The 25,839-nt window shown below is 40.9% G+C and overlaps 1 long non-coding RNA gene across 4 annotated transcripts in view; it reads left to right on the forward strand.

The window, feature by feature from the left end:
• The window catches only part of LOC146521623 (uncharacterized), a 91,276-nt gene that overhangs the window by 26,339 nt on the left and 39,098 nt on the right, over positions 1-25,839 (forward strand). For 2 of the 4 annotated variants that reach the window (XR_014870450.1, XR_014870456.1), the window contains exon 3: positions 1-25,839. This exon is cut by the window's left edge and continues 20,751 nt beyond it; it is cut by the window's right edge. This is a non-coding gene — a long non-coding RNA (uncharacterized LOC146521623). The other 2 variants (XR_014870461.1, XR_014870449.1) reach the window with 2 other exon arrangements.

Genomic DNA, 25,839 nt, shown 5'->3' on the forward strand with positions numbered 1-25,839 from the left:
CACTTGCTTTATCCAAAACACAGTCATATTCAAAGTAATCCCAAATTGGACTCTGGCTCCTGACTTTTCCTGACATGATTCTGCGCGTGGACGGAGCAGCAACACAGACGACTCGACTAACGTGCTGCCACCTGCTGGCATAATGAGACAGCAAGAAAAAAATCTGTAAACTAAACTTCATTTTCACCCTTGACTCTTGTATGACACGCACACATCAATGAAAACTAAACACATTTTTGCTATAAATTCAGTTAATTTTAGTTTTGTGAACACTCATTACAGTTTTAGTTAGTTTTCCTTTTTTTGTTTTTATTTTTATTTCCGTTAACAAAAATGTTTTTTCACTTCTAGTTTTCGTTATTTCGTTAGTTTTCGTTAACGATAATAACCTTGTCAGTCGCTGTGTAGAAGTTTAAAAATAGCAGTAGCACACACACACACACACACACACACACACACACATTGAGCTTGCAGCTCAGAAATAGAAGAAGCAAAAAGCATCTGGCTGAGCTCAGTCTTTTCTCCCCGCTTTCCTCCGTTTTCAGTTTTTTCCCTCTTTCCTTCACTGCAGTCTCCGTCTGAGAAAAAAATCTAAACTAAAAGAGACAGCACAGAAGAAATGGCAAAGAAGAGGTAAGTGAAAATGGACCGAGAGCAGAACGAGTGTTAAGATCAAAGCATTCAAGTATCTGTGGAAGTGTCAGACAGTCTAAGTTTGCATCGCTGCATTTCAGCGAGCATGTGTTTCAGTCGTAGTCGCTTGTGTGCGTTTGTGCACATTCGGCGTCTCGCCTGCGCGTTCCCATGCGCGTTCTGACTCTTCGGCTCTGCACACGTCTGAAAGATGGATTTTCAGTAATCTCTCTCTCTCTCGGCTTCACAGGCAAGATTTTGAGAGAAGCAGAAAAACAAGATTCAAATAGAAGGAGGAGGGGGGGAGAAAAGAACAGCGAGTAAAAGACGGGGTGAGGGTAGAGCAGGTGTCATGGTGAATTTACAGAACACACTGCTACTGCCAGTATTTATCTGTGTACACAGAAATTCTCTTTGCCACTCTTGTGCGTTGCCATTCGGTGCAGTGACAGTTTATTATCTCTCTGATCACTGCTGACTGCCCCTCCACAGAGACCCACAGAGAGAGAGAGAGAGACCGGTGGAGGATGAAGAAGTAGAAATTTAACGTCAGACATGAAAAACATGGAGGGAGGAGAACGATGAAAGCGAAAGATCACACTTTCCATCTTCACTCTTTTTCCTTCCCTTGCTCTCTGTCTCTTTGTCTCTCTGCTACAGAGTTATTTTTGTCTCTGGCTTTCTGTGAAAATACCAAGCTACCCTCTGCAACATTGCAGTAGATGGCAAATTCACTTCTCTCTCCAGTATTAGTCGCAGGATAGGAAAGACTTTTGAATTCAGGCGCAGATAAGACTCTGCCTCTGCCTTGATGACTGCTGAATCTGTAATTATAGCAAGCTGTGCATGAATTAGATAAAGAAAAAGAAGTAAATACAGATGTGCAGGTCAAAGTTTCTGTGGCATCTGAGTCGCTAGTTTGTGATATTTAGAGAAAGGAGAGTTTCAAGGGCCGCAGTTTTCCTTATTTACACTGCAGCTCACATTTGTTCAAATGTATTCTGTGGGAACAGAAAGCATTATACAAGACTTTGAAAGATAAAACGACGAAGCTGTCATGATATATCATCACACACTGGACATGTGTGGCTCTACTGCATGCAGGCTACACTGTACAAGTCCCTCAATGTTAATGACATTAAGTGGTCTACATCAGCGGTCCCCAACGGTGAGTCGTTTGGTACCGGGCCGCGAGAGTTGAGGCTCAGGTGTGAAATGTGTGGTTTTCAGGGTTTTTATCAGTTTTCAGTAGGGATGCAACAATACCAATTTTTTTAAACCGATACGATACCGATACTTGGATCTGAGTACTTGCCGATACAGAGTACAAAAACCGATACTTCTACCACACACACACACACACACAAATGCAATGAATTGGAAGACAGGTTTTATTTTATTCGCTGCCAATAAAAAATAAAATCTTAATAAAAATGACCACAAAAAAATTTCAAGTGAAAAATAAGCACTTCTGTTAAATTATTGCAGAGTCTCCACATTGTAATTTAACAAAATATCACTGAACTATTGGCACTGTCTCGAGCTTTCAGAATAATAAATAAACACTTCTGTTTGGAATAAAATAAATACAAATTAGGTTTGAGAATAAAATAAACTTTTAAATTATTGCAGAGTGTCCATATTGTAAACAAACAAACAAAATAACGAAAGTATTTGGCATTGACGAACAAACTCCTCATCTGCCCGTGGATCATCAGTCCACTGTGCCGTTAAACCAAGGACTGACATCGCGCACACACTGCTTGTCTTTACCTCTTCAGAAAGTTTTGGCACCATTATCTCCCTGAAGTATGGGCGGTTGGGAATTTCATATCGCAGCTCGAGTATGCTGAGAAGACGGTGCAATCCTATGTTTTCCACGACTGGCATTGGCTGGTCATCCAGAGCGATAAAATGAGTCAGAGCCTCTGTTATTTTAACTGCCCGTGGATTTTCTCTTGACATTTTTCTTCGCTTTTCCAAAACCTGAGTTAAAGTTGGCTGTTCCGGTCCACACTGCTGACATTTTGTTTAGCCTAGCTACAGCAGCCTCCAGTTTCTCTTTTTTATCTGGAGCCGCCAGTCTGACTCGCCTAACCCTGTGCCTGTTTAGCGTGGGATGTCCCCCTAGTGGCCAATCTAAAAAACTACAACAGAAATGACAAGCCACCCTCTGATTAATGAAATAAGTTGGTATCGGTTAACTTTTACGAGTATGAGTACACACACATTTTACAGTATCGGTCCCGATACCCGATACCAGTATCGGTATCAGTGCATCCCTAGTTTTCAGCGTTATTTTGTTATCGTTTTTATCGTTAACTCGGTTTTCCTGGGTCTTTTCACGTGTGTTATGAATAAATCTTCTTTTTTTCGGTACCGTACTAGTTTTATTTTGTTGTATTTATCCGCGACACCTTAAAGGCCGGTCCGTGAAAATATTGTCGGGCATAAACCGGTCCGTGGCGCAAAAAAGGTTGGGGACCGCTGGTCTACATTGTCCCCATTAGCATATGCTATAGTCTGCAGTGTAGTAACAGATACTGTTCAATCGCACAAATACACAGATATGCAGTATATATAATAAAAAATGAAGTTTAGCTTCATTTTCAGAGGACGTTTGTGCCCCTTCTGCACACAACTTGTGACAAAAGCCTGGCAGGGTCCAACCCTTGATTTAAAACAGCTGTAAGAACGGTTATGGAGCAGGCAAGGTGCTGCGCGATGACCCTTTTAGATAAAATGCTTAAGATCTGCCCTTTTTAATTTGTAAAATAGTGACATTTTGAAGCTGTAGAACAACTGTTTTTACATGCAGGTTTGTAACACTCAGCTCTTCATGTCGTTGCAGTGCCGCACACTGTTCTGCTTTAGGTTTAAAATTTGGAACCAAATCAATTCCCTTTTTTATGGCTGTTCCTTATTTCCACCCTCAGTGTTGTACATGCCTCAGGCTGCACAGGTGCACTTCAGAGCTCTTCAGTGTCCATAGTTCATCTCAACACGTGAAGGCAGCGGTGATCATACACAATACGAGTGTGTGCTGAGCAGCGTTATGTCAGTTTGTTTCTTGTAATAACAGCCACAGATGTACGCGCAGTTATTAGAGGAAGCTCTGGACATGTAAGATGGATCACAGGGCTTGACATTAGCTTTTTGTGACAATTAGTCATTGATCTTCTCTGACATGTAATAACGACGACTGAGATATTTCTGCACAGCTGGCGTACAGGTATATGTGATAAATTAGAGGTATAGAAACTAGAAATAGCCACAACTATCTGAGGTTGCACGGATGAATGTCTCTACGTCAGATTTGGATCATTGTAATTAGGCTTGTTTCCAAAAACCTGAGATTTTTAATCATGAATCATGAATCTACACTTTTAAGCATCTGAACCCAGTTCTGCTTAAAAATGATGCAGTCTGAGAGCCAGATGTCTTCCCTGTGCTAATGGCTTTATTTGAGAGTTTTTCAATTCTAGTGAGCAGCAGAAAACATGCAAACAGGAAGCTGTTTGGAGAGTGCAGCATAATCAAAATGATTGCAAAGATATGCAATTAACTAGCAGTCTCATTGCCTTTGAAATGGTGACGTGGATCATGTCTGTTACCACTCGTCTGACTTGTACTTCAATTTTTTGGTGCCCACTCTACGTGCACATGCTTCCCGTCATTTCAAAACATGAATCTCTGTCTGACTTTCTATTCTCTCCAAGAGTTTGTGTTGTATTATCTTCAACTGCTTTATAAAAAAAATACACCAGCTATCAGTTTATGTTTGAATAGGGTCAAGTTGCATGCAATCTTTTTGTAATAACAATGGAACAATTTTTGCAATAACTATGGTAAATCAGCAAAAATTGCAAATCCGTTGCCATCTACATACACAGAAGTTCACTTAATCTTTACATTTTGAGAGTCCAGCCATAAGTTCATCTGATCTGAAACAGAAATGGTAAATGGCCTGTATTTATATAGCGCTTTACTAGCCCCTAAGGACCACAAAGCGCTTTACACATCCAGTCATCCACCCATTCACACACTGGTGACGGCAAGCTACATTGTAGCCACAACCACCCTGGGGCGCACTGACAGAGGCGAGGCTGCCGGACACTGGCACCCCGGGCCCTCTGACCACCACCAGTAGACAACGGGTGAAGTGTCTTGCCCAAGGACACAACGACCGAGACTGTCCAAGCCGGGGCTCGAACCGGCAACCTTCCGATTACAAGGCGAACTCCCAATTCTTGAGCCACGATCGCCCCAAATGTAGGAAGTTTCTCTACAAATAGTGACGTAGTTGCAACAGGACAGTGTTTTTACAGAAACATGACATAGGAGGTCATCAGCCTTGCTTTTAGTGTTACCAGTTAGTCAAGTCCCCGATTGCAGTTAAATGCATCACAGACTAGTTGGGCTTATTGGAGTTGACTTAGGGCTGGGCGATATGACCCAAAATTCATATCTCGATATTCTTTAGCTGGGTGGCGATATAAGATATATATCTCAATATTTTTTTTAAAGCCATAAGTTAAGAACAAAAAGAGAGTTCTTAGTCAAACTGTGTCCCAGATGTCACACAGGTATTTTTATTTACATACAGCATAGATTTACATGAAGAAATTACTCAAAAATAAATTATCAGCATTTATTAAATAATCATGCTCCATAAATAAAAGAAAACAATGTTGTTTTTGTGCATAACAAAAAGCTCATAATTGTGCAGTCAAAATGTAAACTAAAAGACGCTGAGCATAGTAACAAAGACAGATTTCACAGCTGCTCTGTTCCCAACTTCTACTGTGTGACTGACAGCATTGAGTTTGAAATCCTCTTTGTAACCACGTCTCTTAACAGGTGCCATTTATGGTCCTTATACACACACAAGACGGTAATATTACGTTGAAGCGCAGTACGTATCACTCCGCGAGGCTCCTCGGTAGCTGTAATGCTCCGACAATCCATCAAGCAGTGTTGCCAACTTAGCGACTTTGTCGCTATATTTAGCGAGTTTTCAGACCCCCTTAGCGACTTTTTTTCTAAAAAGCGACTAGCGACAAATCTGGCGACTTTTTCTGGTATTATTGGAGACTTATTTATGACGACTTTTTGACGTGAACACGCATATCGCTCTTACTCTCAACAAGCAGCGGTGCTGCCGTGGGCGCCTCACCCGTGCCAAAGCGCTCACGGGCGGAGGATAGTCCTCCCCCAGCTGCTATCAGGGCAGGAGACGTTCACACCTGTGCGTCCAAACTGCAAATGAATCGCGCATGAGCGAAGCCTCTGCTCCCACATTGACTGTAATGCAGTCAGTTCTTCCTTTACTGTTATGCTGTTTTGTGGACCACAAGGTTTAAAACTACTTAAACACACACTCTCACACACAAAGTAACTCCACCAGAGTGCCAATTTCGGGTCACTTTTGCCGGTCCAAGCCCGGGTAAAGAAGCAGGGTTGGAATTGTGACATTAAAAAACAATAATTGCTAAAAGAAATTTAATTTGTAGTTCTAAATAAATTCTAACTGCATTTAGGACGTTTTTTACTCACTTTATGTCTCTTCCACGATGTTATTTCTCTCTCCAACAACGTAGGTTACAATTACATTAGCATGACAAATTATGCAAATTAGGTGATGACATCATCTGGCGACTTCTAGCGACTTTTAGGACAGCCAATAGCGATTTTCCTTACTAAGGAGTTGGCAACACTGCCATCAAGCGGTGCAGCTCCGTAGCTTAGCAAAGTCAAACTAAAACATTTTTTGACATATTGCTGAGCGCCGTGTACCACATAAAATCGGTTCGCGGTCAGTAAGCACAACCAGAATTCATACATAAGGCGCGCTGTCAACTTTTGAGAAAATGAAGGGATTTTAGGCTGTGCAGCGCCTGTGGGCTGCATGTTGTTAGCATGGTTAGCTCATTAGCGCGGTTAGCTCACTAACACATTGACGCCGTCCAGCCCCACAACTCGCTAACGGAGATTTGCCGTGTCCATCTTGTCGCTGCCTGCAGGTGAAGCGATGGGGGAGGAGGGGGGAGTTGTGTTCAGTGAAGGAGAGGCGAGGCCGAGTAACGTTGCGCAGAAACAAAAGTGGACGAAAGAGAGGCAAACTTGTGGCTTCACAAGTATAGTTATAACGTAACATAGACTATATCGATATAAAGGATATTGTCACATCTTATATCTCGTATGAAAATATATCGATATTTTTTAAAAACTCGATATATCGCCCAGCTCTAGTTGACTGACTCATATTAACTGCAACATGATGGCAATTATAAATTACGCAGCAAGTCAGTCTGAGTCGGACTGTGACAGGTTGGAGGCCGTTTGTGTCCCATCGGGGAACCTGTGCAATCTCCTTGTGATGTGTTCGCCCAGAACGCTCGAGGTGAACAGCCGGTCACCACAGCGACTTGCAGTTGGTCCCAGAAAACAGCAGAAAAATTCAACGCAATTCACGAAGAGTTTACCATCCTGGTTTTACTTCAGTACGACTGAACCATTTACCTCGACAAACCTGTCAAGCCAAGTTATTACCATTGCACTTCCTCCACACATAGACAGCTACAGTCAGCCGTTGAGCTGCTGATGAGATTTTGTTCTCTCATGTAATGCGACGCAGTTCTAACATTAGTTCAGTGGAGTCTGAAAAAAAAGCGCTAACACTGACATGTTTGAACTGCTGGTGATTTCTAGTCTGCAGAATACACACCCTGTCTATTGAGACCTTGTTTAATTTATAGTTTTAATTTGTTTCATGACTTCCTTCACTTATCAGGTGGGCCAAGTAAATAAGAATATAATAAATCTTGCATTATAATCTGCACATTTTCAAACTATATAGTTCTGTTTATCTAAATGAAGATGAGAAACAGCAGCAGACTTGTGTGAATGATGCTTATCGGTGGGAAAAATGAGCTCTTCTTGCCGTTTCCTCCTTTGTCTTTTTTTCTACTCTGCTTTTTCAATCTCTCCATCTCTCTTCCTGTCACTGGGATTTGACCTCTCATCTAGTGACCTCATCAATATGGAGTCCATTTGGGGGAAGGGTGGGGTCAGGAGTGTGTGCGCCTCTGCGTTTATACGAGGGTGACCCCGATGGGGCCCCTGGCATAGTTCAATTAAGAGTAGGGAAGACGAGCAGGGGAGAGGCGGTAGGGGCCCCCCGTCGGCCGCCATCTTAGGTTTCCGTGTATTGACTCCCTCGGCTGTCCCGGGGTGCGTCTCTCTCCTGTCTGTTCACCTCACGACAGTCGTGCAGGTGGACAAGACAATCGCCGCTTCTCATCTTTCTTACGCCCGCTATATAAATTTCTGCCTGTCTGAGTGTCTGCTATCCCTCCGCCCCTCCTTTACACCCTCCGTCATCCTCATCCCTATAGTCCGTCTATCCTTCCTGGCTTTTTCCTTCCCCTGGTCAGGTGAGACTTCGCTGAGAGGAGAAGGAAGAGGAGTATTAGCTTCACCGTCTGGAGCCAGTGGTAATCTTATATCTCAACAGAGACAGACAGAAAAAAGAAGGGCCGGTGGTAACTTGAGCTTTACTGATTGTATATTCAACACAGAGGTCATTTTTTATAGACACTGGATACGAGTATGCATTTGCACGCACAGACACACACGGGGAACACATTTATATGTATACACATTGGAAAAACATATTTCTTGCTCACCATTAGTGATGTAACCCCCATGCAACAGTGCTGTGGCAATAGTCCTTTTCCCCTGATTGGCTTGTCCAGGCAGCTGGAAAATGGAGTCTAGTCAGCTTCGTGCCCTTGAGCAGTTACATGCTCTGACACACATACGTACATGTAATCAACAAAGAGCGATGAGCTGGAGGAAGGATAACAGAACGCAGTGGAGAAGAAAAAGAAATGCACAGATTCAGAGCCATGGTGGAAACAAAGCATAAAGGAAGAGAACAGGCATGTTTCAAATCATGGCTTTGTTGTTTGCCATGATTATTAAAACTCTTCTCTTGTGAGTTGCTTGCATGCATTCACGCTGATTTAATTCATTAAAAACATGTCAGGTTGAGCGATTCGGAGGAGAAAAAGGAAGAAAAAACTGTTTAAAAGAAATTATATAGAAATAAAATAGAAAGCGGCGCTCAGCTGTAATCTAAAACGAGAGACCGAAGGGAGGTTTTATTGGGTTTTAATCAGTCAAAGCAAGCGATGGTGAAACAGGGTTCGTTAGTAAGTGCCTCTGGGCTCAGTGCTTCGGTTGCTTTCAAGTTGCTTTCTACTGAAGTCTGAGCTCTCTCAGCCTCTGCTGCAGCTGCTGAGCTGATCTCAGTCAGACAGTTTGCTGGCTTTGATTCAGAGACTTTTGCTTTTTAGCTTTTTCGTTTATGTGTAGCGTTGGTGTCAAGTTTGGAAAACTTGGCCCAGTTTCCTCAAAGTCCCCAAAGCCTGGCCTTTCAGTTGGTTCGACTAGTTGTTCTATTGAACACACTGGCCTATTTTTCTACGTGTTTAGAGCTGTAAGGTATCCAGTTACTGCACACACACGATCACAGAAATGATTTCTTTAGAAGTCATGAGCTACTGTATAAAAACACACACTGCATAACCATGTGCTCTCATTAAAGATCATTATCAGATGTTTTCAGACCAATACTGATATCTGATATTCCAATAAATAAATACATAAATGGCCTTCCCAAATATTCATTACGTGTATTCATGTCCTTGCTTGCACTCTGCATAACACTGCTTGGATCAGCTGGTTTTGTTTGTGATGTGTCAACAAGGAAGTTGCAGAGTGCCATGCGGTGGACATGCTATCCAATGTCAACACACTGAATAGTTTTTCCGTGACGGCTCTGCATCCTTTCTTGGCACTTATAAATGCCGGGACATAACAATATAGACCGTAGGCTTATTTTAATGTAGGCTTAAGTTTATCGGCTTTGTCGTGTCACGCTCTGTTGTATTGAGCTGCGTGCCATTCTACTTTTTAAAGTAATTTGTGTTGTGTTTGAGAGAGCATTAAGTGTGCACTGACGATATCAACATTAGGGCTGGGCTATATCATACCGTTCACGGTAATACCGGTGTAATTTTGGGCAACAATAGGAAAATGAAATATCGCGATAGAATATGGGTAAAACGCGCATGCGCAGTGTCTATGTTTACATACGCACATGGCGGCGACGCAGAATGAGAAGAGCGAAAGTGGATCGTTAAATGAAACGGATGAACCAGAATCGGTTTGTAAAAATGCTGCAACTTCAGTGGTGTGGAACTGGTTTAGCTTTCGTCCGTCAGATACACAACAAAGCACTATTTTTGGTAGCGCATGCTCGTTATTACCGTGTTTTTTGGAAAATACGGCACACTTAAAATCAATCCTTTGATTTTTCTGAAAATCGACAGTGCCCCTTATAATCCCGTGTGCCTTATGTATGAATTCTGGTTGTGTTTACTGACCTCGAAACGATTTCATGTGCTACACGGCGCTCGAAAATCTGTCAAATGTTTTAGTACGACTTTGCTAAGCTACCCCCGTACTGCTTGATGGATTGTCGGAGCATTACGGCTATCGTAGGCGGAGCCTCGCGGAGTGATACGTACTGTGCTTCAACATAATATTACCGTATTGTGTGTGTATAACCTCTTTTTAAGTTTTGTGGATATTATACATGGTTATGCTGAGGATATGTCGGCCAATTTCCACTGGAAATGCCTTTTGGTTAAACTGTCAGCAAGGAATTTGCATTTGCACTGTTAAATTTTTATATAACTTTAATTCACATAAAAAAACAGCTGCTTGTTTAAGTGAAAATACATTGATGGTTTTTTTTTGCACTAATAAAGTTGTGGAGTTGTAAAGTATCTTGTCTAGTGTCAATTATATCGTCAGTTATATCGTTATCGCGAATTTTCAAATGTATATCGTGATAAATATTTTTGGTCATATCGCCCTGCTCTAATCAACATGTCTTCTAGTTGCTTTTTCCTTGTGTTTGAGCTGTATTTATATGCATCGCCCTACGTCATGGTTAACATTAACAGAGGGTTAATAGCATGTGCTAACTTAACAGTTTTACATTGTTGGTAAAAAAAAAAAAAAAAAAGCATTGTTTTAAGAAAACAACTCCCGCATTGGTTAGACCCAAGGATTTGGGAGGATGGTCAAAACTGTTAATGCAAGTTGTCTGTTTTTGGACCTGACTAGTAACCAGGTAGTTTTAGTACCTAAGATCACAAGACTTCTAAAAGGGACACGGATCATGTTCATCGAAGACTTAGGTGACGGCCTTTGTGCCGTATCCGCAGACATTTTTTTAGAGCACTTCTCTATTGTTGCTAGGTTACTGTCAGGGTCCTGGGTCCCCTGACCCAGCATGTTTAGTTCTTTGTGCTTTTTGTATTATTGTACTTGTGTGAGTTATTCTATGGTTTCTAGTTTCGATCCCTTGCCCTTCATGTTTCTCTGTGTACCTGTGTAAGTCTGTGTCTGCATGTTTGAGTTGACCTCTGTGTCTTTCGTTCTTAGAGTCCTCTACCTTATGGTTTGTCTCTGTGTTTCTTGCACGATTTGATATCCTCGTGTTGGTGTTGTTCCCAGATCATCATACTAAAGGTTGTTGTCAACATTGCAAGTGACCAATCAGAATGTTGTGATGTCATACTTTTGATGTCATACTTTTGTCATACTTCGGGAAAAACCGGCGTAAAACAAAAAACTGTACTTAAGCTGCGAGAAACCGCCTTTGTCCGCCGATCAACGGACCCTAACCCTGACCCTTTAATAAACGCTAAGCAGAATTGATATTGTCCTTGCAACATTGGAATTTCATAAATACACGAATGGGTTGGTGCGCAAAAGAATAACGTCACAATAATGTGATTGGTCACTTGCAATGTTGAACCTGGAACAACATTTTCATGATGATCTGGGAACAACACCAACACGACGATATCAGATCATCCGTGTTTCTTAGTTGCTGTCTCCGTGTCAAGTTCGCGTCTCTATGTCGTACTTCCTGTTTTACTTTGAAGGTCCGTGTCTTATGTGAATGCGTCCTGCTTTCCTTGTCTCGTCAGTCCTGATTTCTCCCAGCTGTGCCCTCCTTCTGTGTCTCATTCCCCTCGTTACTTCCCAGTGTATTTAAACCCTGTGTTTCTCTGAGTCAGTGTCGTGTCGTCCCTCTTGCTGTGTGGATCTCCCTGTGAGTTTTAGTTTGTTGTTTCCCAGTTTAGTTTAGTTTAGTTTAGTTTGTATGTTTTTTCCTGCCAGCCAATAAAGCTGTGACTTTGAGTTAACACCTTGAGTCTGAGCGCCTGCATTTTGGGTCCTACTCCTGCCTGCCACACTGCACTCCTTGACAGTTACAAGTGCTAGATCAGAAGTAACTGGTTGGTTATTGACAGCCAGGATCAGTTCTTCTGCCAATACAGTCCTACCCCATCTCGATTTTGATTTGGTGGCGGAAGAGAAGTGACCTTGATGAGTGCAGCTTGTTCCAAAACCTGAAGTATTTTCATCTGAAAGCATTGTGAGTGCGAAGAAGAAAAATAAAATGAGCCAAGGACTTTGAGAGCTGTCAATCCAGAGCATTTTCAGAATTGAAATAGAAAACAGACTGCTGCTGCGGGCGGGTCACATGACATCTCTGTGAAGCCAGCTTTTTGGTGCAAAAAGGCAACGTTTGACACCGTGGGATGAAAGCACGCTGGTCCTGAATAATTCCCCTTGTGTGATGAGTGGGACTTAAAATGTTACATTTTAGTATGCCATCAGGACCAATGAAATATTTAGATTTTTGATGGTTCATAATCCATAACTGCATATTGCAGTGAGGACTTTTGCCTGGAGTCACTATTAAACATTGTTTTGATTACAGCACCGAGCAAAAGTCTTGAGCCAACCTGTAATTTCTTTATTTTTTGCTAAGAAAATAGGAAATAGATACAATATGTAAGACAAAATAGAGTTTGCGTAATTCTAACTAGCCCGAAGGTCGATATTTAGTATGACCACCTTTATTCTTCCATGAGAGTCTGATCTACTTCTTCATGTAGTCTTCAGGAGTATTTCTCCAGGCTTCTTGAAGCACATTCAAAGCTTTTCTTTGGATATTGGTTGGATTGTGTTGTGTTCTCTGTCGGGATGTTCCCACACTGCTTCAGTAATGCTCAGGTGGATCAAAATGTGATGGTACATTTCTATGTTCATAATTCCATCAATTTTGACAAGATCGCCAACGCCACTCACTGAAACGCACCCCCGAACCTCGGCAGAGCATCCACTGCTTTTTTTTACATGGCTGTAGACATTTACTGTTGTACTTCTCTCCTGACCTCATCTGAACATATTTATAATTACGTAAACCATTAAACTTCCAATTTGGATTCATCACTTCTGCAGCCAAAGCCTGCAGAACTATTGCTCAAGTCCTCTTTAAAAAAGTACAAGTGTGACCCCTTGGAAGCAAGTAAAGATACACTAAAGACTGAGAGGCACTTCAAGAATGCTGTACAGACATTGCTAACAAATCCACATAGGGGGTCTGCTCTTTTGACTTCACTGAACAGTGCCTAACTTGGTAACCAGTCACCCTCATAATTCAAAGCTGTGGATGTAATATAGTCTGTTATATTTACTCTGGTATTTGTCCTGTCAGTTCCAGTCTCCAGTTCTACCACAGATGGGCTTGTAGCTTTACAGTGTCAGGGTGAATGAGTCCTCAGGCAGGCAGAGGGGACCAGATGTGTCAAGTGGTTGAGCTTGGGGCACAAAAGGCCCCCCGGGGCAACGTTGAAGAGCCTTGAGGAGGACTGGACTTGGGATCTCTCCATCACCACCCCTCACACCCCTTCCCTCTCTGGCTGGGGCTTTTCCTGGGCAGCGTGGCACAGTGTGTGGCCTGGCCCCGGGCCAGAGCCACTAGCCTGCCAGCCTCCCTCCCCTGAGACCAAAGACAAAGCTGGGACATGGCCAGGCACTCCACGCTCTCCGTTTATCTCTCCATCATTCCCCTTTCTCTTGCCAGACTCTTTCTTTTTCTTCTCAATCATTAGAGGTCATTTTGTATCTCCTTTTTTTCTCTTCTTTTCTTTCCTGTTTGTCTCTCCCTTTTTTGTCATATCAGCCCCTTTTTTTTTTACCTGAATACACATTTTTTTCTGTTCCTTTTGTTCTATGCCATGTTTTTCCTCTCCGTTGTTTATGTCAATCTCTCTGCACCCTTCCTAATCACTTCCTGCTCAGGGTTTTACACAGATCATTTCACACATACTTACATATCTCAAGTCATTGTTGTTACACCTGCACATATGTTTGAACCGGCGGGCAAGACTAAACACACACAGGTGCACAGGTATCAACACCTCCAGGTAAACTCTCACACTATCCCCACACAACAATTTTTTACACACAGTCTTCCTGAAGCCCTCTCACACACGTCTCCCACATAAACAGCCATATAGCAGAACTCCACAGAGCCCATTTCCACACCCACACATACACCTCCTCCCTCTCTGTGGTGTGCGTGTTAGTTTCCCTGTCATCCTGTCGCCTTGTGTGGCCTCCACATCAAACCAGCTGCTTTACCCAATAAAGGCTAGTGCTAGCTAACCAGCTAGCATGCATCATTCTTAGAGAGAGTGTGTGTGTGTGTGTGTGTGTGTGTGCGCCCACTCCATCCTCCTCAACCACCCACGGTGCTGCCACCAACAGCTCTGGTTGACTCTGTTACTTTAAAAAGATTAGTGATTTATTGGTTTTTCTTTCACTCTTACTTCATTAAAGTCATTTCATCATTCAGGTTTGATGTGTGTTCTGTTACTGCTGCTCTGACTTCGTCTGTCTCCCTTGTCCCAGAACAGAGAACTTCTTTTACTTCTTTTATATTTATTATTCTGTCTTCCTGTGTTTTCCAGTCTAATAACTTACTGAGTCTGAACCACAACCTCACACAAGAAGGAAGAGCACTCACACATGGAGGTGTCAAACTTTTTACTTGTTATAGATTGGAGTTATGTTCTTTTTACCCCTATAAAGCATGTTGGCTCAGTGGTTGTTACTGTTAACCTATAACAATCCGGTCGTTAAGTCTGACGTCACTAGCCGTGTCTGGGCCTAAACTCCGCTGCAGGTCCATATATCAAACGATCACTATGGCATTACTGAGAGTTGAAAAACTGTCTAAAGTCTTTCATCTTTAATAAAATGATCAGCGTTCTGCTCTACCAGGTGTAACAATTGAGTTTAACATCCAGGCATCCATGAAAACGGAATTTATGACATTTAACGGAGTTAGAAGTTAGCAGGAAGTTAGCTCGCTAGCTTCTATCTAAATACAATATAGCATGTCCTGACTGCGGGGTTTTGGAAACAAATTAAAACGTACAGCTCTGTTATCACTTCCAACATAAATGAAGACAGAAAACTAAACAGCAGTGACGTTTGTAGGGTTACTGAAGTTTGGCTAGCTGGTATATAATGATGTGCTACGTGACCGCTAGCGACACAGCTATGTTAGCATATTAATATTAACAAGCTAACTTTTTTTCCACTCGATAAAAGTTAACGTGAGTGTTCTCGGTGGTCAGGAACAAATGTGATCGCATGGCAGGATGCTGTAAAAGGACCAAACTTCAGCCAGGAGAACAACTGAGATAATCCATCCACAATACGAGGTTAGTCATTCATATACTGCTGCATGGGCTGGGCTGTAGTTACATCGTAAGGTTTTAAAAACTGAGCTTAAATAAATGATTAGCGGTAATAAAAGCCGAGGGAGGTCAACAGTGATCACTGACTGTTTTAGGAGCTTTTTGAGATTAAATAGAAGGAAATACAAAACATTAAACATGTTAACAACACAAAAGCCATATTAAACACAGACTACTTTAGGCCCGGAAGTAGGATTTGTCACGTCATCACTTAACGACCGGATAGTGGAACCTCAGCTCAAGCCTTTTTGACTCTCCTGTGTGGATTCACATTCTTCCTGTATTGTGCAGTTTTTCACAAAGAGCTGCTAAGTTAACACTGCCTGTGTTTGCACAGGACAGTCTGGAAAAGAGATTCATGAGAGTTTGATGTCTGGTTAAATAACAACTAATAAAAAATACATTAAAAAAACCTGCATGACTGGCTGCATGGGTTAATATGTTCACACAGCGACACTGGAAAATATGACAGCGTGCCCTTAGAATTTGGAAAATGTCAACATTTACATCACACCTGTCCATGCAAATTTTGTAACCATGAACTTTGCACTCATCTGCCTGGTGATGGCAAATTTAAGGCTTTGGTTTTACAGTCTGCACTTTGGACGGCCAAATGGATCCATTTGAGCAATCATCACTTTTTATATGGACAGCTCTAAATGTGCAACAGGTACTAGCTTCTGTTAGTGTAGCTTCTGAGCAGAAGCAGCCTATATTAAAGTAATGAAAAAAAAATCTAGCCCATGAACTGAAGCCAAAAAATAAAAGTATAAAGCCCAAGCTGCTGCTGATAAGCCCACATTCCTCCCGTGAACTTTTGTGGCCTTCAGTGTTTTATCCCCTGCTCTTCAGCCTCATCTCACAAACTTATTCTCATCTCAAACACAAATTCTCTCAAAGACAATCAACAATCATGCCCCGCTTTTGTTCCTCTTAAGAAAAACTTCCTACCGCAGTGTACTTCCAGATGGCATTTCTAGAAGTCTTTGCTAATGACCAAGAATTAATTGATTTCTTAGAAAGGGAATGGGAATCCTTTTTGGAAATAAATGATTCTCCGAACACTTCTCCAGTACTTCTTTGGGAAACCAGTAAAGCAGTTTTAAGGGGTATAATCATTTCATATTGCTCCCATTAAAATAAAAAAGATATTGAACAGGAAGACAAATTGGAAACCAAAATTAAAGAATTAGAAAATTCATTGCTCACTTTTCAATCTGAGAAAGTACTTTGTGAAATAAGAAAATATAAAATGAAAGATAATGACCTAATTAATGGAAAGACAAAATTCCTCATTGAGCGACTCAAAAGTAATAAATTCCAGTACAATAATAAGTCGAGCAAATACTTCTCTATTTCTAAATACCTAATCAAACAGAATAAAGAAAAAACAACAAGGACTCAGCAGGGAAACAGTTACACGGTTCGGCAGATATAAACTCATGGACTTTTATAAAAAACTGCACTCTTCAGACCTCAAGCCAAATATTCATGAACTCCTCAACATCATAATCCATCCACATTTAACACAAGATCAAGTCGACATCTTAGAGAAACCATTATCTCCTCATGAGCCACAAGCCCAACAACAAAGCCCCTGAACCTGATAGCGTCCCTGCTGAGTGCTACAAACATTTCTGATAATATCTTTCTCCACTTTTCGTAAGAATGATCTTGGATATTAAAACAACCTCTATAATCCCACCAAGTCTGAACACAGCAATGATCATCCTACTCATGAAACCAAAAGTCCAGTCAAGAGTCCACCCTTCTAGCTTATTATCGTTGCTTTCTCTCGTAAACATGGACAATAAAATTGCTCATAAGCAAAGCTTTAGCACCCAGGCTAGATAAGGTCGTCCCAACTCTCATTCACCCTGATCAGACCAGCTTTATTAAAGGTAGACATTCTGCCACTAATACTTGCACGTTTTTCAATTTAATGCAGCTATCAATCAACAAATTTAACACCTTAATTATATGATTAGATGCAGAATAAGTATTTGACAGAGTTAACTGGAAATTTCTTTTGCAACACTTCCTAATCTCAGGTTCAGAAAATCATTTATCAACTAGATTAAGTCATTCTAAGCTACACCCACAGCCATAGTAGGTGTAGCATATTACGGCCAATGGGTTGAGTACGTCAAGCTTCACTCCCCACATTGGTACGAGACGAGGATGTCCTCTCTCTCCATATATGTGCACTGTTCATTGAACCACTAGCAGCTGCAATTAGAATGAAAAGATCAGAGGCATTAAGGAAACTACTACAGAACATAAAACTGTTCTTTATGCAGATGATGTATTATTGTTATTGCAAGACCCACAATCTTCCCTTCCAGAATTATTTAAAATTCTTTTTCAAAGTTTCCAACTACTATGCGAATTGTTTAAAGTCTACAATCTTACGGCTCTGTATAGATAAGCCAGATGTGGCAGCCCTGGTATTGCCTTATTATCTTCACTTAGGTAACATTAAGTATCTTGGAATCAATATTTCTCCCAAGCTCTCAGAGTTATTTAGCCTTAATTTCGCTCCACCACTCTTAAAGGTTCAAGATGATTTAAATAGATGGTCTAAAGTCCCTATATTACTTATAGAAAGTATAGCAATGATCAAAATGTTAGTTCTACCAAAAATGAATTACTTGTTTTCCATTATTTCCAATTTCCCCAAATATGGTTTAATGGTAACTCCACTGTATCAGAATTCTATTGGAAAAATAAAAACCCTCATATAAAGCTTATAACATTACAAAAATCCAAATCCCAAGGGGGATTAGAATCTCCTAACTTTGAATTATATAATTTAGCTAATCAGTTTAAACACTTTATTGAATGGCTTAAGTTCTCCCAACATGAAACTGCCTGGTCAGGTACCAAACAAGAACTTGAGGCAAAGATTTGAATTTGTTAGACCTACCAGTTATCACCCAGTCTGTTAAAAAACATAAATGTTTCCAAAGTATGACAATAGCATCAACTCTGACAGCTTGGTGCAATGCACACCAAAGCGCACACTCTGTACCATCCCTTCAGGCACCAATCTGGAATAAATGACTTTATATTCAATTATAGCTTGTTCAGTTCAGCTATCTGGAAAGAAAAAGGAATTACTCTTCCCAGTCATTTATTTCATGATATCTCCTTTGTCAGTTTTCAATATTTATAAATAAATATAAATAAAATCAATTATACTTTCTAAACTTTACATTACTCCTATTAAATGTAATTATTCAATTCCAATAGAACAGAGGTGTCCAACTCCAGGCCTCGAGGACCGGTGTCCTGCAGGTTTTAGATATCACCCTGGGTCAACACATCTGAATCAGATGATTAGTTCATTACCAGGCATCTGGAGACATGTTGAGGAGGTAATTTAGCCATTTAAATCAGCTGTGTTTGATCAAGGACACATCTAAAACCTGCAGGACACCGGCCCTCGAGACACCTGTGCAATAGAACATCTCTTAAAACTTACAGCACCTCAGATAACATCTCCAATAAAACAAACACACTAAACAGCTGTCTTACTTGCTCCCACTGTCTTCAAAGCTGTGCATCCTAGTTGACCTACTTGTCATCTATTCAGGTCCCAATGACGGTATTCTCCTTACAGCCCTAACTATTGCCAAGAAGGTCATACAGGAAACGGGAAGGTCAAACAGGAAATAAAAAAATAAACATTGTGCAATGGAAAAACCTTCTAACAGATCATATATCCCTGGAAAAAATGTCTGCATCACCACATATGAAAACTTACTATAATAATCAATAAACTAACTACTGAATTTGCTTGATTTCCAATACTTTAAACATCATGTCCACATATTGTAAATGCTGCTATTTAAACTGACATTTATATACGTATAGTATTCTTAGCCCTCTATTAATCCACAGCAGAGACCCTAACTCAAGGGCATGCTGACCCATTGTGCATTGATATTGACTGTGTGTGTGTGTGTGTGTGTGTACAGGGGAGGTAATCTTTTTAGTTCCAAGAATTGTTTGAAGTTTTTCCTTGGTTTGCTCTAAACTTTAACATCAAACAGTTAGGTCAACCTTCCTGCCTTCATCTTTGTACTCTTGTACTCTTCTCAGTATCCCCCCTCCACCTTCTCTCTCTCTGATCTGGTGAAAGTAACATTGGAGTGTCCTGCAGATAAAGAATGAGAATGTCAGGTTAAACATACTGACATCCCTAACGTACAAACTAAGACATATCATAGGCAAGGGGAAGCATGTCGTGCAAATAATGTCCAATGAAATGGGACAAAGACTTTACGAAGCTGCATGCATTCGAATCAGTGTGTGTGTGTCTGTGTGTGCGCGTGTGCGCAGCTGGTACAGCCAGTTGTTTCATCATCACTCTGTTTCCATGTTTGACACACTGGGCTATTTTTACCCCACAGTCAGCCCGTTAGATGACTCACGAGTACTTGTGCAGCTAGCTTGCTCGTGCACACTGAAGTTGAGGATTTCCACTGATATGCACGTGCTGTTGAAAAAACTCACAGATTTACTTTACCTCTGTTGCTATGGTGTCTGTTTGCGTAGACTGTATGTGTGTGTGTTTGCGTGTTTGTGTGCATGTGTCATGTGCCTCTTGGGCAGACAATGAACAGCTGCATGTGGCTTGTGTTTGTGTATCTGACAGCAGCTGGCCCCTCTCTCTCTCTCCTGTCTGGACTCATTGTGAGCCGTCCTCCTCGTTCTCTGGCTAACAGAGCAGTGACCATTATTTGACGCACACACAACGCCACATTCACATATGATGCTTATTTGTTTCTTGGTGTAAGAGGAACCAGATGCAATGCATCACATGCGCATGCTTTTGATACTTAAAGTGGTGTGTCCTTCTATGTCCTTTGTTCTTGGGTGTTTCAGTGTACACGTTTGTGTTCTTGTGAGCGTGCCACATGTCATCACGCTGTAGAAGATCAGGAGTAAACTTTTGTGCGTGTAGCCCACGTCTCCTGGTTACGGTGCTCTTTGTTTTGTCTTAATTTCCACTCTTTTTCTGTTGTTTTGGCATGCTGACTCAGCTTATCTGAAGAATTAATAGGGTGTGTATTGGAGATCCGGTAAAGTTTAATAGGGTCTGTGTGCTTTCTGGGCTCAGACTCGTGGCCCAGTGAGCCAACAGTCTCTGAATGCTGTGTGTGTGTCTTCTGTGATAGTGTTTTAACGAGTCATTACAGCATATGTGTTGGCAGGGGTATGCTAGCAAAGTATTTACTGTATATGGGCCCTATAGGTGAACCGAAGGGGGTGTACATGCCTGTGTGTTTGTGCGTACCCATGTATACAATGATGTATTGACCTTGTCTCTCATTGCCAGTTCCCAGAAGGTTGATGAATAAATAAAGGCGTGACGCCTTCCCAGTGAGCCTGTGTCTGCTGCTGGCAAGACAAAATGACACACCACACACACACACACACACACATATACATGCATACACACACACGGACGCACACAAAGCTCCCTGCCACTATGTTTGCAAGCCCATGTTTGCACAGTGGAATAATGTTGGTCCTCTGCAACACTCAGTGTCCTGCCTTCTCTGTGCCTCTGCATTCATGGCCATTTCTTGGATATGTGAGTTTGCTTGGCAAACTGCCCAAGTTCTCACCCTCTCCTGGTGGCCTCTTTGTTTTATAGCCTGCTTGGTCAGGTTTCCAAATTGCATCCAAGGCTTCTGGTATAGATTTTACTTTGGAATTTAGCATTGAGCAGATCTACATTCTTAGCTTGTCATAGCTTGTTTTAGAAACACTGCAGATATTACCTGTAAGTTTGTGTGCTGCAGATAAAGAAAAAGATCACTAAACACCCATTAGCTGGGATATCTTCTAAAGAATAAAGATCTCGCTTGGCTTACTAATGTTTAATGTTTGTAAGTGGACCGTCAAGAAAACACTGTATAACAATGTTTTGTGTGGAAGCAGTATAAGTTCAGTTCAACTTTCAATTCACATTTATGTATTTCACATTTAGTCAAATCAAGGCTCTATATTGTAAGGTGAAGGTCCTACAATAATACACAGAAAATCCCAAGAATCAGACAAGCCACTATAAACTAGCACTTGGCAAGAGTGGGAAGGAAAAACTCCCTGTTAACAGGAAGGAAGCTCTGGTAAAAGCAGTTTTAAACAAAAATATATTTTTTTGCATATGAAACCGGAGGAGTTGTACTTACATCTTATGCCATCAGCTTGTCCTAAGTCACGGTTTCATTCCACATATGGCTTTGCAAAAATTGCATAAAAAGCACTTGCAGCAACAAAAACATAATATTCCAGAAACACGCTTTGCCGATCCGATCAGCTGTTTGTAACACTTCCTACGTTGGAATAGACATCAGCGCGAACTATCGCATGTTCGCCATGACCTGCCCAAAACCGGAAGTGATGTCATTTTCGGAAATGTAGTTTTTTACCTTCAGGGCCTCATGAGCCTATACTGGTGTTTTTAAAAGTTATCTTTGACTTTATGACTTTCTGTGTCGTTTCTGGGATGCTTAGGACTCAAATGGCACTGCTGGAAATAGTTTATTTTGATGCATATGCAGTTTTTTTTGCAAATTTGCATTATAGTATTTACTTTTTCCTGCAGTATATAAAAATAAAAAATAAAACTATGAAGACACTCAAAATAAATTTCCTGTGGTGGGAAACTAATTTGTGCAACTTTTTTGTATTGTATTTGAGTTATATCCCTCTTAAATTTCTCTAACTAGAAACAAAAAATATTCTTTTTGTAGTTTATTGCACTTTTTTGCAATTTATTTAATTACTATCCACTTAATGTGTACATATTGTTAAAATTTGGGCTATAATGGTTGTATTTATGTATAGCAACTTGAAATACTCCCAAAAGTGGCACTACAGCATGTAAAAATATAAAGATAAGCTCTGGCGGACTTGGTTCTATGGTAGGTCTTAAAGGGTTAAGTACCCTCACAAGTAAGCCTGCAGTCTGAGAGTGAAAGGCTCTATTAGCTACTGTCTGTAGCTAAAGATCATCTGCACAAGATAAAAACAAAACACATGTTTTGGTCTCATATTTGGGGAAAAGGAAAATAGAACCTCATCATGGTAAAATATGGTGGTAGTGTCATTGCATCTGGGAACCGAATCTCAAGGGACAGTGGGCTTTTCAGACACTCTTTCACTATAAGTAATGTGTCCCACAAAACGCTTTGGCCCTGTAGCTGGACTATGGATATGCAATAGAGGATATTTACTCAGGATGTGTTATTGACAAAGTCTGATGTTTTTGTCTGGTTGAGTTCCCTTTAACTAGATTTAGAATGACATTTTGGGTCATAATTAAGGTTAACACAATTTTCAAACACCAGGGTAACTAGTGAGTTTGATGTGCTCAGACTGTCATGCACAGACACAAGAAAACACACACACGCAGAGCGGTAGGGGTGGTCGGTATGAACTCAGACCACTGCTGAGGTCACAAGGTTTCGTTTGGGGTCAAAAGTTAGGCCTGACTGTCAGGCTACTACACGTGCTCATAGCAGGTGTCCTAGCAACCAGGCAGAGGGAGGGCGAGGTTACGAATACACAATGGAAGAAATGTGTTTAAGCAGTGAGGGACCGACAAAAATATTCTTTCTCACAAATGTAGCACCGCTAAACACCACATGTTGCACCATATTGAACACAGTTGTGGGATTTTTCTTTTCGGCTCGATTTACTGCTGTTGCGTCATTTGGTCATCTCCACCCACTCCATTTCACTGCATTCCATCTTCTAATTAGTAGCTCAAACAAAAACTATTCATTCGCAAAACAGCTTCGCACATGCACTCACCATAACATACCTTTGTACGCTCAGCAATTAAATCTTAATGGCATATTTGGCTGTCACTATTCCCCTGAAACAGTTAAGAATCAAGCACACTTGCAGGGTTTCAGCTGAACTCGTGTTTATAATTCAATGAATAATATGTGCACACATGTTACACAAGGTAAACCATGTTTATTCTTCTTCTTTGTAGCTTTCATTTGTGGCCACATCTTACGAGGGTCTGGTTGGTGTTTATTTTTGGTTGTTTTTTTGCTAAAAAAAATTAGCCTAAGTAACCGTGTTACTGAGTGTAAGTGTTATTGACTTCCCCTTCAGGGGTTTGGCCCTGTGACTAACTTGTGTATGACATTGGTTCAGTTGGTTTTTCTGGGGAATGATAGACTTCCTTTCTGAACTTCACCAGTTCATAGCCATACCTACTGTGAAGTGGATGCCAACAGGGATAATTGACTACAGGAAGCCAGAGTGTTTAGATAGGCTCAAGTTTCAGGATGCAATTATCCATGTTTTGATTTTTGTTTTTTTTTCTGTGTGCTCTTTGACACCCTTGCAAAATTTGCTCATCTGTCTTGCACCAACCACAGAAATCACTTTGGCATCGCTCCACCTCTGTTCTGTCTGTGTGTGTGTTTCTTTTTGGGATCGTGTTGTTGCATTTAACTCTTTTACGTACAGTAAATGAAGTTGCCCATTTAATCTGAAGAGCAGTTCCTTTTCACGTCTACTTGGTGCTTGTAAACTTGTTATATTTACCTTCGGTATAACTCATTCAACTGGAGGCACCTTAGTATTTGTCATTTCTGTGGAAAATCTGGTTGTTGACTTAATTATGTTTTGGGTTTTTGTGGTTTTCTACCTATTCATTTTCAGTCATGTACAATCCGTGTAGACACTGCTTTAGCTCTCATTAACACCACTATAACTCATAGTAATGGCCATCATGAAACCAAGTAAGCTGAGGCGTTATTGGACATCATAAATCATGAGGGTGGAAGGTTACACTTGTCTGTATTTATAACATCTTTTCAGAATGGCTTTGAGTCCTAACTGTGACATATACAACCTTAGTTACATTTCCACATACCATATACCAGAAAAGTTATACACTGACTTTTCTCCTGGCTTACTTGGAAGTTACAAAAAGGGTTAAAAGTGTTTTAAATGGTTATCTACATTTTTATTTACACGTCTCTGCTTTAAGTGTACGTTTCCTTTGCCACTCGGGGGGAACTTGCGTATACTATTCATGAAGGTACTTTTTTTGTTTGTTTGTTTTTTCATTTTAAAGTGTGCATATATAGTTCAAAGAAAGTGGATATCTTTGATGTGGGCTTACTGGTGTAATCTCAGTGAGTTATAAATTCCTTCCTACCCTGTCTCCGTCCCTGTCAGATACTCTTCACACGCATACGAGTTGTCCCTTTTGAGGTCAGGGCTGCACACATCAAAGCGAAGCGCACTTTCAAATGTGCACTTCACTCTATATGTGTTGTTTTCGGTGTTCACGTCATGTTCGAGAAAAAAAAAGCACCTCATAGTAATTCCTTAAATGGCACTTTGCCAGTCTAATTCTGTTGTTCAACAAACCTACCTGGTTCAAGTTGAAATTGATTATTCTCACAATCAATGGATATAGAAGAAAAAGCCTTAAATGCACAAGTTAGAGTGACATTGTGTAAATTGTGCCAAAAAGGTAACTGTTCGAGCCTTATCTCATGAACTAAAATCAGGGCTCTTACAAATGAAAATATGCATGAAAATGCTTAATTATACCTGATATTGTCACAGTTACATATTTACATAAAATTAGGCAATAAGACACAATATATTGTGACCCTCCCGTCACCTGAGAGTGGACAATGGCTATATACTAACAATATGTTTACTTAAAAATCAAACTTTCCCTCCGATAAACAGTTTGAGGATATTCTCATATCATTAGAGTTTCGTGTCCAACAATGTTAGATCCACTTCAAAGAAAATTTCATCAACTCTGGCTAAGAGCAGCTAACAGCAGCAAAGACAGCAGCTCTTACCAACTGAAAAGTTCAGGATATCCTCAACAAAGCACCTCAGTATCACTGTGTAACCAGAGAGAAGTGAGCTTCACTGACTCATCGAATGATATTGGAGTCCTTTCACAAAGTTTTAGAGCGTCCTCCAGAGTAAACAGACGTGGGCACATTGAAAGCTGAGGTAAATAGTGGACTGACAGCCTGCACTCAGTACAAATGAATGGCACCCAGAGTTGCTTGTCCTACAGTGGCCACCGTAGCTAGGATTATGCGCTCTACTTGGGAGGAATAAAAAAACAGAATTCAGTTGACTGCAATTTGCAATTTACTGAGATCTAGTGTTAAGAGTTTGAAGACTTTAACTTTAAGCTACAGTAAAACTAAGGAAAACAGTGCTTTGAAGCCACGGCACGACTAAAATTAACCACGTTTGACCATGTGCAATAACCTGTCTCGTTGCCTTTGAAATGGTTCCTACTTTCAGTTAGCATCTTCAAAGGGACTTTGGTGCATCAAGAAAGTAGTAACATGGAAACACTCAGTATCAGTATGCTATCTAATTGGGATTGAATGGTGGCCAAGTTGGCAATTACACGCAATGTGTTTGTGATAATATGGCAATTAACTGTGATAAAATGGCAAAATAACAAATGTGTTGC

Source organism: Neolamprologus multifasciatus, chromosome 3, assembly GCF_963576455.1.
Source record: "Neolamprologus multifasciatus chromosome 3, fNeoMul1.2, whole genome shotgun sequence".
Classification (NCBI taxonomy): domain Eukaryota; kingdom Metazoa; phylum Chordata; class Actinopteri; order Cichliformes; family Cichlidae; genus Neolamprologus; species Neolamprologus multifasciatus.